Below are 13,556 nucleotides of genomic sequence, written 5' to 3' on the forward strand. Positions count from 1 at the left end.
GGCACTGGCCTTGGGAGTAGGTGTAAGAAAAATTGCTACAGGTGTGTTCTAGGGCAACATGGGGATTAACCTCCTGGTGTCTGGAGTGATGAGCAGCAATGGCAGCAAGAAGGATGCACAGTGGGCACTAGGAAAAGCTGCCCAGGAACAGGGATGCTGAAGCAGTAGTGACTGCTTAAAGAGATGGAGAACAGCTTCAACAAGCTTCCATCAGCAATCCCGATGCTGTGGCAAGACAGGAGGATGGACCAAGTTGTCTACCAAAGATCTCTTTCAGTCCAGTTTTTCTACATATAAGGCTTGAATGGAAAGCAAAGAGTTAACTCTGTTAATTATCATTACTTTACATTTCAACTGGGACTGAATTTAGCTCTTCTTTTTCTAACTCTTTGAGGTAAAACCCTACTACTGTGTAGCTATGCGTAATTCCAGACTCATTTAAGACAATATGTCAGGCTGTCAGCTGAGGAACTGGGACACATCCACTGCTGCAGCTGCAGAGGGACAGCCTGGGGTGACAACAGGGACTGGGCCCAACTCCTCACCAAAACCACTACGCTTATCGAGAGACCAATTCCTGTGCTATACAGCAACAAATCGCAGCAATTAGTGAGAGTAAGAACAAAAAAAGGTGGCACCCTTTAGGGCTTGTGCTTCAGAGAATCTGCAATATACAGGTTTTCCTCTGGTGTTTACTGGGCGCCATCAAGATATTAAGGCTAGGTGGAGAAGAGCCTTGGAATGAGGGGTTAAAAATATATGTTCTGAGCCCACTTACAAGCTGAAATGAGCCAACATTTTACAGCCAGCTGGCCAAAGCCTTGAGAGCTTCAGCCACCCGTTGCAGAGGGCAGGCTGAGAGGATGAGCGTGGTCATCTCCGGCCCCCACCAAAAGCTGTAGGCTGATTAGGAAAAATGCTTTCCCTTCCTGGGGAGTTTTACTGCAGAGAAATGAAGCACTCCAGGGCACATCATAAGTCTCAGCTTGAACACTCTGCGCTGGCGCTTTCCAGGGCGAGATGGGAGAGCGTGGAGGGTGCTGAGTGCCTGATGCTCAGCCCGAGGGCTGCTTCGGCTCTTCCCCGTGCTGCGGAATGGGACGGAGACGCAGACTACGTGGGAGGCAAATTGTTTTATGGAAAATACTGGGAACCATTGTACTAAGCTGATTAACTCATTTTAACAATTTTATTTAGCTGCAAAAGTTGCCTCTGCATGAAAAGTGCAGCTGCAAGTGTTTGCACAGCGAAAATGCTCCCACATGCAGGATGGCCAGATAAGCCCCTGCTTGTCATCATTAACAGCAAGAAATTTTAGTACTTTGGGGAAAATGCATGGTTATTTCTGCCTTTGTTTAAGCTTTACCTCGGAGCATGGAGGATAGTGTTACACTAACTAGTTTTGTACACATCCCTCGTGTCTCAGACTCAGCTTGGTTTTGGCAGTTCTTGGGAGGTAAAACTTTGCCAGAAATGTGAGGAATTGTGGGAGCCTGGGCTCCCACTGCTGAGTTCAACCTGAGACAACAGCTGCTGATTTTACCCCAGGCAAGTAGCTCTTTTCCCCCCTCCACTTCCCTGAGTTGTACAATGTAAGCTTCCCCAATTTCTCTGTGTTATTAGTCCCATAACAGGCTGCCTCTCAATCCCAAAATACAGACCTTTTGGACAGTGTTCTGCTAATCTCATGAGGGACGTGGCAACAAACAGGAAAACCAAGATTGTCTCGAATATTATCCAAAAGTGTTGGACCAAGGACCACCCTCAGCCTTCAGTATTTCTCTTGGGTCACCAGTCACACGCTCCTCCCCATTAAACTTAAATTAAAACCACTCTAACAGCAGTGTGGCTTCAGGCACTAGCAGCAGGGCATTTATATGGGGGTTTCAGACTTGTATTTCTTCACAGGCCAGTTTGGGACCCCCTGAGTGTAGGATATTGTCTCAAGATATCCACTGAAAGCCATCAAGAGGCATTGATATCGAAGGACAAAAATAAGAGCTCTACCATCTCCAAAAGCGTTAGCTTTAGACCAGTTTTACCCTCTCTGGTTGTTTTGGAACTCAGGCTGATATTTTTGCTCCAGTTTCCTTTGCTTCCCAATATAGACTTGGAGAAGCAGCAGGACCTTCAACAGAAACAGGAGCTGGGGTGGCTGCACGTTCACATGTTCCCACCCCAGAGCTGCCTGGGCCACAACCTGGTGAAAGAGAAAATGTGGGTGTGCATCTCCATGGAAATACGTACCTGGGAAGCATCTGAGAAATTCTGGGGGTTATGTTCTGCCATTTGTTTCATTTTGAATGGTAGAGCTGCAAAAAATCAATATGGCATATTTTAAATGGATTACAAGGCAGTTAAATGACAGTTCTCCGAAGAGGAGTTGCAAATGAAAAGTGATCCCGTGGGAGTTTTGACAGAGGGAATATTCAGGAAGCTGTTCGTGGCTGTTTGCTTTAGAGGTCATGATGGATAAACAATTGAATATGAGTCCCCCATGTGATGCTCTTGCTAAAGGGGCTAATATGACCCTAGGATGTCTAAATGGGAATATTGAGTGGTTAGGGAAATGTATTACCTCTATACCTGACGTTAACGAGACAAAAATAGTCCAGTTCAGCTGTCAACATTTAAAAATCGTGTTGAAAAACTGAGAAAGGCTGGGAGAAGTGCTCTAAGACTGACTGAAAGCATATCACACAATGACCCAAAGGAGCACAATCCATTTATATTACCAAAGAGGAGTATAAGAGATTAGTTGATCAAGATCTACAAGTATCTATAAATGGAGGAGGAATGCAGTATCAGAGTATTACTTAATCTAGCAGACAAAAGCATATCAGACAGGAAGACTGAAGCTGAAAAAAAAGTCAAGTTGAAAAGGAGGCACATCTTTCTCCTTAATGGCCTTGTAATTAACCACTGGAGGAGCTGACATGGGATATGGTAGACTCTCCATCACCCAAAAAGATCTTTAAATTAAGTGTGGATGTCTTTTTACATGATGTAGCTCGTGTATCGGTGTGGGAATTGCTGGGCGAAGCTCCATGGTCTGCATTATGCAGGAGGGCAGAGGAAACCACCATGGTGGTGCCTTCTGGCTGTGAAATCTATGAACTATCAAAGCGATGATGTCTGTGCATCACATCCCTGCAGCACCTAGCCTGTTTACACAACATATGTTATGAAAAGTCTCTTTTAGGGGTATTTAGAGAGCTTTAAATATTTTATTAGAGGGGTTTTTTTATAGACTCTGCCTGTAAAACCAGGTAGATGAAATAACCCTTTTTTTTAAAAAAAAAAAGATCTCCTGAAATAGATTTCCTATACTCCCAAATCCCAGTATTAAAAGCCAATATCTCAGGATACTCCAAGCTTTCAGTGTGATGCTCCAAGGACTCAGCCCTTCACCATGGTTTAAAGCTCCTGTTTCACAGATTTATAGATGCTAAACTCAGAAGGGACCATTGTGATTATCTAAGCTGCCCTTGTGCATAGCGGAGGCCACAGGGCATCCCTCAATTACTTCCAGGCTATGCTGAAGCCTTCCAGACTCTTCCTTCGTACCACAGCAGAGACACAGCCTTTCCCCTCCATCCCCACAGATAAACTTCACATCATCTCACGTCCCGCCACAACATCCTTCCTCCTGCCCCTGACAAATGAAATCTTTCCTGGCACATGTCCACTCCAATTGCTGCTGCAAAGATCATCTGCCATTCCTGTGTCTCCTTGCCCGCCTCGCTGCCTCTCTCTTCTGCCATGCCATCGAGATGCCTCCTGCCACTGGCGGCCCAGTCCCCACCTCTGCCTCTCTGTCCACATTCAGTACCATCTCACTCCTACCTCTCATGGCCTAATTTGCCCACTTTGCTCACTTTTCTTCCCTCTCCCTTCTTTTTTTCCCCGAACAAGCCTCATGTGGTGTAGCACCAATCCATGGGGAAGGCCCCAAATACACATCTGTGCTGGCAAATGAAAGGACACTGGAAGCTTCTGCACCTGGCAGATGAGGTGCAGCCATACATGCTTCTAAACCACAACCATTTTGTGCTGCTGGATCTATGGTTTAAGGCTTCCAGCAAGAAAAATGTGGTGAAAAATCCAATTTTTGGGAGGAGAGAGAGGAATTGTGAGGGGAGATGGTAGCTTGTTTTGGTCTTCGAGACTGTCACAGGATTTATGAGGACAAAGGTAAATCCTAGGGACATGGAGCATTGAAAAAGTGATAGAGTCATAGACATGTGAGACATTTATTTGTGCTTCTCCAATTTACTGCAGAGACATCACCTCCAGCCTTCAGCTGTTTGAGACCAAGTCCTTGACTGATGTGTCAAGATCAAGGGAGGTCCCACAGCTGGGGACTGGGCTGCATAGGAGGAAAGATCAGATCATGGAAAAGCTCATCTCAGACCTTACTTTCTGGAGAAGAACTCCTCACTTTCTGCATGCAAGCAGTGCCCTGTCTGGGGTAACAGGGAAGGGAGGAGAAAGGATGCACAGACACAATCTGCTGCCTCCACTTCTGCTGCGCTACAAAAAAAGATAAATATCCTCTTTTACAAAGCCTTGGTGCTCAGCACTTTCTAACCTAATACTGCTATACACAACTGCACAACTGGTCTCCGTCTGAATTCACAACAGTTACCTTACTATGTGTTATGAGAGTTTAATCCTTCTGGAGCCAAACTGCATAAAATTGCCAAAAGCTGACACACGTCTCTGCTCAGCGTTGCCTATTGACAAGCAAGCACCCCTGGCCAAACCGAGAGGAAAAGATCTGTCAGTAGGTGTTAATGAGACCATGGCATGTAGCAGGCAAGACCCAACCAGTCTGCAAAATCAGACAAAACTCATGTTCTCATCGGGTGATCACAGCTATCTGCAGTTGCACTCAGCCGCCAGGGGATCGGTCACACACATCCTTCCTTATACAGATATTTTATGAATTTTAGAGCTAGTAGGATGAAAATCTGTCCTTTCAAGCTCATCTGTCAAAGCAGAGCTTTGCCCAGTATCTTGCAGGGGCTTACACAGGAAAATAAAGTGATATTAAAAGATGTTGCAAGTGTTCTCTCTGAGCCAGCTGTTGAAGCATTGGGTGGGAAGTACTTTTTTTAGCAAAGATGTAAAATTAAATGCCCCATTGCTGGTGACTAGTCCTGGTACCATGTTGTTTTTGCAGGAAGTCATGGGCAGCTGCAATCTTCACACCTGCCAGCAGTCCCGAGTGGAATGCTGCTGCTGGAATAGGTGTGTGGCACCATTTCAGGTTGTCAGGCAACTGCATCATGCCTTTGAACAGTGGTGAGTTAAAACAGAAGGAAGGGAGAGGAAAGGGGAGAGAGGGGAGACAGTAATTCACAGAGAAAACTTTCATTTAATTAACTGATTATTTACGTGTCACTGACAAAGAGCTAAGTATATCCATCCAAGCCAATGTATATGATTCACAGTTTGTCAACGATATCCTGAAGTGAGAAATTTCAGAAATAAAAGTAATGAATCACCAGTTGTTCTTTTATGATCATGGACAGCATCTTTTATTACATGTAAATTCAATTTATAACCATTGTGAACAGAAAAAGTAGCTAAAATCAAGCTTGCATTAATAGAAAAGTGACACAGCTTTGAGAACAAGAAATTGCGAGTCTAAGGATGGCTCCTGCTCTGTTGTTTTACTGGGATCCACCTGACCAGCAGTGAACATCTGCAATGTCTCTTTATGGGCTCTACTTTGGGTTTCTCTATCTCAGTCTAAAATAAGAAGCTACAATGGTGAAGCACAGCCTAAAAACTGCCATTTCCCTCTGTTGACCATCAGAGGAAGCTCAGATAAAGACTGTGGTTTACTAAAGTTACGTGAGATGAACCCTACTTGCTAATGCTCCTTGAAGCCAAATTCATAGACAAGTCCCTAATTATTTTGAGAATTACAGGTCAGATATCTGGCTTGATGCAGAAGCCCTTCTTTGCAGATGTTGAGCTCCTGTGGTGATACCTATGAATATAAAAGCTGCAAATACCTCTCCACACACATGTTTAAAAGCTGGGTTACATAATCTGAGCTGACAGCTGAAAAGAAATGGCCCTTTTTTAATGTGAGGTCTTTCCTGCACCCATTTCACAGGGCAGGCACCCGCTGCTGTGCAAGGCTCACTGTGGGCATAACTCAGCCCCGTTCAGACTCATCATGTGCTTTCGCTGTGGCTTGCACTGGGAGCACATGTGGTTCAGTCTGCAGAGGTAGGAAGCACATTTCTTGATGTTTCTTTGAAATGTCAATGAATGTCAAAAGTGGGAAGAAGAGCCCCATCCCAAAACAACTCAGGTGGGGTGACCCCCCTGAGGCAGCTCATCCCATGTCTCTCTCTTCTAAAGATGCGCCAAACAGAAGGACTACATCATGTATTTTTGTTTCCCTGGAGCATATCTATAGAGGCAACAAACAAGTGGACATAAAGTTAGCTGTTTAACTGACCCAACTGTTTAGAAACTTAACAAACAAAAGTATCCAGGTATCTGGAAACCAGTGTTTTCTGTCTGAGACAGCAAAATGAACAGAGACCAATATCCAAGCACTGAAAGTTAGCAGACTAGGGACAAAAATATACCAGTTGCTAGGAGATGGCATTTAATCTAGGATTTTAGGCAATAAATAAAAATGAAGTTATAAGACTAAAAATATTGTTTAGGGCAGAAATCAACACCGAGCAAATGGTTGTTTATGAGAGGGAGCTAAGCTGCCATGGTTGCAGAAGAGCAAGGACAGTGCCTGACATCACACCCCAGGAAAGGGGTGAATGGGACAGTTATTGACTTGACCGTGGGAACAAAACCCCCGACAGTGAAAGACATTGTGGACAAAACTCTTTCCTAGTTGAAGCTGCTGGGAGATGTGCCACTAAGGTAAATAAGGGCTGTACTTTAACCTCCAAATATCACCTTTGTCTGTGATTGAAGCCCAACCAGAACCGAAAAAGTTGTGAAATGCAGCTTGCACTCTTCAGTAACAAAAATTACAAAAAAAACACAGCAAAAGTGAATTGCTTGTAAAGTCAAATCCCAAATCCACCAGAATCCACTGGTTTCTTTCCCTTTTGAAAGCCTTACTTTCTAGAGTAGAATTGAAAGTGATAAATGCTGCTTTTTGAAGACTAGAATATCTCATGAAACCAAACAGGCTTCAACAGCAAGGTCAGCAAGTAGTGGGCTTGGCTGCTCCTTACAGCAGCCCAGCCCGTGGTGGGATTCATCTGAGTGGGATTTTAGTCCTGTTGAAATCAAGGGCAAAAGTGCAATATACTTTAAAAGTTAATTTCTCCCACATGTACACAGGTAAAGGTTTGGATGTAACCTAGTCCAGCTCACAGTAGCCACCTACATCTTTTAAGGACACAACCCTCTTCTGGTTCATATATGAAGTAACTACACACAGGTCTTAGATGCAGAGTTTGCTTCAACACTGTCCCTGGTAACTTCCATCTCAGACATCCTCTTGACCGCAGCTGGTAACAAGCACTCCTACAATAGCTGGTCACAATGATTACATTAATTAGTAGGACCAAACTGTAGGGGTCTCAAGGACAAGATGGGAATTCAGACCTTTGATATTACCTGAAGACCTGAATGCTGGAGCACTGCTTGTTTAGACTTGCTTAGGGTAGCGCTTGTCAGAGTGATTAATAATTTTCTCTGGGCAACAGCCAAAGATCAGACTCCATGCTGATGCCTGCAATCTGCCAGAAGGCTTTGATATTGCCAACAGGGGTATGGAAAAAAGTCTAAATAACCACTGGTTGAAGGAATAACATAGTCCTTGCTCAGAAGATCCAAAGGACCATCTTCTCTGCTGGCCCAGCTTGTCTTCCAAAGGATAACTGCTGACTTCAGGCACTGCTGGCTGCTTCAATGGCCTCTGCAGACCTACAGATGCTGGCAGGAAGGCAGTAATGTATGTGCTTTCACGTTAATACTGCTGGTGGCACTGGCATCTCATCTTCATGCATTCAAGACAGCACAGATGGTACCATCACACCTGGAACTGCACATTTGCCAGGGTCCTCCACAGTGAGGAAGGGCTGGACTAAGACTGGTTGGTTGTCGTTTGATCCCTCTGATTCATCCCACTGGCTGGATGGGAGAGTATCAGGCAGGGAGAGTTGGCTGGATTTTTGTTGTTACGTGTGGTTAAGAGCCCAACCACCACAGATACTGACTGCATCTCTCTTACTGTGTCATCTGTAGATGACCCTGCTTGAGTAGGAGGATTGAACCAGATGCCCTTCAGAAGTCCCTCCAACCCTGTGAGAGGCCCAGCCCATGCTGTAAGGTTTCCAGTTGCACAGGCAACTGTTCTTAGAGAGGATTGTAACAGTGACATACACCTAGTGCAGGAATGCATGGGCCCTTGCAGCAGTGTGGTGATGCACTTGGGTCACAACAACTGCAGGCAGCACTACAGGCTCAGGGAAGAGTGGCTGGAAAGCTGCCTGGGGGAAAAGGACCTGGGGGTGTTGATCAACAGCTGGATGAATATGAGCCAGCAGTGTGCCCAGGTGGTCAAGAAGGCCAACAGCACCCTAGCTTGTATCAGAAATACTGTGGCCAGCAGGACTAGGGAAATGACTGTTCCCCTGTACTCCGTGCTGGTGAGGCCACACCTCAAATCTTGTGTTCAGGTTTGAGCCCCTCATGACAAGAAAGACATCGAGGTGCTGGAGAGAGTTCAGAGAAGGACAATGAAGCTGGTGAGGGGGTCTGGAGCACAAGTCTGATGAGGAGCAGCTGAGAAAACTGGGGCTGTTCAGCCTGGAGAAAAGGAGGCTGAGGGGAGACCTTATTGCTGTCTACAACTACCTGAAAGTAGGTTGTAGCGTGGAGGGGGTTGGTCTCTTCTCCCAAGTAGCAAGTGATAGGACAAAAGGAAATGGCTGCAAGCACCAGGGGAAGTTTAGATTGGATATTGTGAAACATTTTTTCACAGAAAGGGTTGTCAGGCATTGGAACAGGCTGCCCAGGGAAGCGGTTGAGTCACCATCGCTGGAGGTGTTTAAAAGATACATAGATGTGGTGCTTAGGGACATGGTTTAGTGGTGGACCTGGCAGTGCTGGGTTAAAGGCTGGACTAGGTGATTTTAAAGGTCTTTTCCAACCTAAATGATTCTATGATTCCATGATGGTATGGCCACTCTGGGCTGCAGGGGACTTTTCTCCCAGAATGACTGGAACTGCCTTTGCTTCTGCCAGCAGTGAGCACAGATCCACCAGCGGGTGATGGAGGCAGTAACCTCCCTCTCTGCCACATAGGGTGCGAAGGGCCGGCTGCCCACAGTGTCCATCTGTCCACACTGTGGCTGAACTGGAGGCTCCCTTCAGCCCAACGTGGGATTTGAATGAAGATCAGAAAGAAAGAGAAATGTAAAAGAAGCTTGTAGGAACTGTATGATTTTTTCAGTTTATTTTTAAAAGAGTGTGTTCCTGGGCTTCCAAGGGCCAGTGAGAGAGTTTTGTCCAGATGAAGATGATTATAAATATGGAGAGAGGGGCCCATAGTATCCTTAATGTTCAGTTTATAATAATTTACAATGACTACAAGCTGGCAAAGTATGCCAAAGCAAACGGTATCCTGGGCTGCATAAGAAGTATGGCCATCAGGTGATGCAGGAGGTGATCCTCTCCCTTTGTTCTGCTCTTGTAAGACCACACCTGGAGTCCTACATTCAGCTCTGTGGCCTCCAGCACAGGAAAGACGTGGACCTGTTGAAGCAGGTCCAGAGGAGAGCCATGAGAATGGTTGGAGGGCTGGAGCACCTCTGCTATGAGGACAGGCTGAGAGAGCTGGGGTTGTTCAGCCTGGAGAAGAGAAGGCTCCAGAGAGACCTTATTGCAGCCTTTCTATACTCAACAAGGGCTTGTAAGAAAGACACAGAGAGACTTTTTGCCAGGACCTGTAGTGATGACAAGGGCAAATGGTTTTAAACTAAAAGAGCACAGATTTATATTAGATATAAGGAAGAATTTTTTTACAATTAAAGTGATGAGACACTGGAACAGGTTGCCCAGAGAAGTTCTGGATGCCCCATCCCTGGAAGTGTTCAAGGTCAGGATGGATGTGGCTTTGAGCTTTTGAGCAACCTGATCTAGTGCAAAATGTCCCTGCCCATGGTGGGAGGGCTGAACTAGATGATCTTTGAAGGTCCCTTCCAACCCAAACCATTCTGTCATTCTGTGATTTGACTTTTAAGCCCTGTGTTCTGATTTGGGGGCACTTTGTGAACCTTTAAGTCAGCAACACAGTTTCTAAGAGGTCTGGGAAGAAACTTCTGCTTCTTTTCTGATACCTAGGGCTGAAAATAAAGAACCACTTTGTGAGATAAGTACCCTCCAAATCCAGAGACTGGTACGTAGACCAGTCAGCGAAACCAGCAGCCACAGGGCTTCTCTGACAGAGCTCACCACTGAGCTGCAGCTTTCAAACATTAACAGTGATGTTTATCTGCCCTCAGAGAATCTTGCTTCCCACATTCATGGACCATGTGTGAGTCAGACCTGCTTATCTCTTGATACAATCAGGCCTGGTACAGTTTGGTGCCTTATGCAAGCTTAATAAATCCGGAGTAAGTGCTGCTATTTCAGTATCAGCTGAAGAAGGAAGTAAAACCACAGGGCACTGCTGGGGGTCCTGCACCAGCACTGTGTGAATTGTAAGAAATATGAAAGGGGGAAAGAGTCTTTTAACATTTTCCCTCAAGTTTCCTATTTCTCTTCTTTTAGGATTCAAGGTAGGTGAGATATGTCCTGCTGAAACAGGGGAGAGAGGGGAAAGGAGGAGAGGCTGGTCTGCTTTTCAGGTGTGGAAAAAGAGGCAGAGAAGCCATGGCAGGACATTTCTGAGGTCTACTTATGGCTCAGTGGGGATCCCAAGCTTTCTCACTGGTTTAAAGCCTCAGAAGCTGGACGTGCACACCCCAAAGGGATTCAGGTCATACCAACGAATAGAAGTGACCTCTCTGCAGTAGCGCAGCTCACAAAATCTGAGAAGTCTGGAGAGCCGAGTCAAGCTCAGCCCAGCCCAGGGATGCTCCACTTCCCCAGCTGAGCTTAAGGATTCTTCTTATTTCCTCAGCTGCTGCTTTGGGTTTACACTCACCACCTACCTATGGAAATGGGGACTCACACCCACTTACTCCATGTAGCAGAGCAGGATATGTGGAGAAGATGGATTACTTTTGTCCTTCTGACTGCATTTTACCTTCTAATGCCCTGGATGTTTATTCCTTTATCATGTATTAATTATTGGCATTCTCTAGGCTTCCTTCTGTCTTAATCTGATTTAAAACAGACATTTGCATTTGAAAAGTAGCTAGCAAATGTATAGCAAATCCTTGCTATTAATGCAGCCAGCTTTGATGTATTATATTAATGCTGTTTGCCAAAGGTAAAATTAGCACACCACCTATGGAGAGGCACTTCCTTGGTGAACCTACTGCTTTTACCCACAGGCAAAAGCATCTGCCTCCCCTGGTGCAAAACCTGGATCCCGATTGCAGCACCGCGGTCACACAACTACGCCTCTCCCCGCTGCCTCTGTGCTGATTTTGGGAGGTCCAGGGGCTCTGCGTCCTGCCCACGGCACAGGGTGCTGTATGCAACCCCCAAACTGCCAACCTGCCCCTGGGGAAGGGTGGATTTACAGGAGAAGGATTGGACATCTGTTGCAATGGAGGAACCGAGAGCTAAACACATTACAATGCACCCAGCCAGCAGCTGAGGGTTGTGCAGGGAACAAGGCAGGTGAATGCAGAGGAACGTGTGGTCAGAAGAGGACTGGGCGAGATCAGGACTTGCCTCAGGGTCTTCACGAGGGTGTAAGCACAGAGGCTGAAATGCACGTCTGCTTCAAAATTATCTAACCTTCCTGTTGCAAGATCTTGGCCAATTAGGGAACAGAATAAATCAATCCTCTGGTGAGTTCAGTATAGAATTTAATTTTTTTTTTTATAATATACTGTATTGCTTACATAATTTAGGTCTTTTGGGAAGCTGCCCTGAGCTTGACTGATCTGTTTAAATTGGTGCAAAGGGCACATGGTGCCACCGGTGTGACTCAAGTTGGTTTAACCGCAATGCTGAGAGAGTCTCAGTCAGGCTCGCTGATGTGACAGTAGCTGGGCTGTCCCAGGTTACCGGCCTTGACCCCCCACAGCTGCTCGTGTAGGGTTTCCCTCCACTCCACTGGGGTCTGGCACCAAAACTGCGGGGAGCAGCCTCTCCTCACCCCACTCCAGCACAACATCCCAGATCAGCTGTGATTCCTTGAAGGGGAGGGTTTGCTTACCTGGCCTCTGCCATCAGGATGGGGTGAGGAGCAGGGTTTCTGTGCAGCAGAGCTGGGGTGGCGGGGGGGGGCACAGCCTTTGGCAAGAATTAACACCCAGCAGCAGGGGCTGGAAACCGGGCTCTCCCCAGAACAGCGTGTCTGATCATGGCGTTGGCTGATCAGAAACAGCTCTAAGTGAACTTGTTTCTTCCTAAATGCCCATGTAGAGTTTTGCACCAGGTTGAGTTGGTTTTAAAAGCATTTAATTATTACAGCTTCTACCCATGGATGAGACTTACAGCAGCTTCAAGAGCTCATTTACAAAAGGGGTTGGAAAAGTTATTTCAAGTTAACAGCCTACATTGCAGTAATAGTTATTTGAACAGGTGGGGACTGGGGGAAGTAGGGACATTAGCCAAATTGTGAATCATAAGCTAATCAGATTGCCACCCATGTTTGCACCAAAAGAAAAAAAAAAAAACGAGGTGCACCAAAATACCACACATGGCCAGCTACAGAACTGACTCAGCAGGGACCCAAACTTTTGGTGGGGTTTGCTGGGGTGAGTGGCTACACCTCCATATGATGCAGCCAGGGACTCCCTCTGAATGCCACCAGAGGCTGGCGCTCCTCTCACTCCACCACCTCTGAAGGCCGGGGGCTTCTGTGTATTCTTTGCACCCCACCACATTTCTGCTCCATCCCAGCAGGGATGAGTTTGGGGCTTTGCACTCTTTACATTTGCTCTTCACTGGGTCCATTCAGCCAATGGGATCAGCCCTCAGATTTGAGGCCATTCCCATAGGTGAGCTGGCAAAGCAAAGAGACAAATTTGGATGTCCCAGGGGGGACACTTGCAGCCTCCAGGGATGCTGTAAGCTTCTCTCTGGTGCAGGAGGACAGGGGTGGTTGTCCGGGAGGAAGCGGGACACAGAGCTCTTCCTTGGTCCTTCCAAAACCCAGGTGAACCACGCCATGGCCCAGCTATGCTGGGCAGCAAGGGATGCAGTGGGTCTGCACTGCCCAGGCACCACGGTGGGGATTTGCCTCCACTGAGGAGTCCCTGGGGTAAAAAAAAAAATATATATATATATATAAAAAATATGGAGATGTAACCAGATTAAAAATAAAATAAAATAAAAACGACACTGTTGAAATTCTGTTGATGTCAGTGGAATTCCTCATGTCTTACACCAGCGAGCAGAAAATCAGATCTAAAGTGCTGAGGCTGCTG

The sequence above is a fragment of the Patagioenas fasciata genome, chromosome 2 (assembly GCF_037038585.1).
Source record: "Patagioenas fasciata isolate bPatFas1 chromosome 2, bPatFas1.hap1, whole genome shotgun sequence".
Classification (NCBI taxonomy): Eukaryota; Metazoa; Chordata; class Aves; order Columbiformes; family Columbidae; genus Patagioenas; species Patagioenas fasciata.